Source organism: Hipposideros armiger, unplaced genomic scaffold, assembly GCF_001890085.2.
Source record: "Hipposideros armiger isolate ML-2016 unplaced genomic scaffold, ASM189008v1 scaffold_64, whole genome shotgun sequence".
In the NCBI taxonomy this organism is placed as follows: Eukaryota; Metazoa; Chordata; class Mammalia; order Chiroptera; family Hipposideridae; genus Hipposideros; species Hipposideros armiger.
The window spans coordinates 2,354,975-2,356,173 of record NW_017731414.1 but is presented as its reverse complement, the minus strand read 5'-3'; the positions used below and the strand labels follow the sequence as shown (position 1 = coordinate 2,356,173).

General features: G+C 56.0%; 1 protein-coding gene across 3 annotated transcripts in view; it reads right to left on the bottom strand.

The window, feature by feature from the left end:
- NCAN (neurocan) overlaps window positions 1–1,193 on the bottom strand; it is a 23,102-nt gene extending 21,909 nt beyond the window's left edge. The window contains exon 1 of one of the 3 annotated variants that reach the window (XM_019641756.1): window positions 1,167–1,193. The gene's annotated coding sequence lies outside the window, so the exon portion shown is untranslated. Of the gene's footprint in view, window positions 1–505; window positions 546–1,166 lie in introns of those variants that run through there. The other 2 variants (XM_019641754.1, XM_019641757.1) reach the window with 2 other exon arrangements.
- Between the last annotated feature and the right edge of the window lie 6 nt (window positions 1,194–1,199).

Below are 1,199 nucleotides of genomic sequence, written 5' to 3'. Positions count from 1 at the left end.
GAGGTAGTGTGTCCAGGCGAGGATATTCGTGAGGTTGCACCCTGTGTTGTATGGATGTGTGCACAGGTCCAAAGTAGCTCTGTGCACTCAGTGGAGCATATGGAACCCTGGGTGATCTCTGGATGTGTGGGTCTCAGTGCCCCTCGGCAGGGGTTGTGAGCACACGTGTGTGTCTCTTGCCTGGGAGTTAGGGCATATGTATGTGCCTGGGTTAGAGTATGGAAACTCCTCAGAGGAGAAAGGAAACTGGCTCAGTAAATCATTGCAGGCTGCCCCTTGGGGACCTGAACCTCCTGCCAATGTCTCCCCATTAGCACCCAACGGTACATAGACCACATCTCACACCCACGGTCCACTCTGCCAATCACATGGAGAGGACCTTTGCTGTACACATGGGACACACATGCAGCCACACACCCCAGACTCAGCTCAGGAGACACACACATGCACACACGCACCAAGATTCACAGTGACATTAACAAAGAGAGACAATATGGGCACTTACAAGGCAGGCAGCACGTCTTCTGCACAAAGACGCACACCCACAGTCTCAGGCTCCCTACATAAACCCCTCGATGAGGCCACATCATCAGACACAGCTCCTCACACACACTCACACATGGCGAAGCCGGCCCCTGGCACAGACCGGGCTGGATAAATGTGGCCTTGATGACTGATGGGCACGCATCATTTTGTCACCTGGTGACGTGGCCCCTGGCACAAGTTTCCTGACAAAGACACACCTTGGTCACATTAGACTCACAGAGGACCCCAGAACCCCGCTATGGGCACACACCCTCTCCCGGTACAGATAGACACACACACAAAGCCTCCACCCTGGTGAGGGCACCTTCCATTTGGGAATGCCCAGAAGCCAGCGAGGCTGCTGGGTTCTGGGGTCCCATGGTCTGCCCACCCCTTCCTCCCCACCCTTCCCCCACTGGGGCCCAGCGCCAACCCTCTCCTCAGCCTGGCTGTCTCCCATTAATGCTGTTGAGAGGAACAAAGCCCATGTACAGGGATGGGGGTTGCTTCTTCCCAGGCTGGGCCTGGGGTCCCAGCCCCCTACTTCTCAGCGCCTGAGCCTCCAAACCAAGCCAGGACTTCCACATGCATCCATATGGACAGATGGAACTGAAGGGGTGAGGCAAAGGTCTGTGTCTCACTGTGAGGATGCGGTCAGATGTGGAGATTGCTTG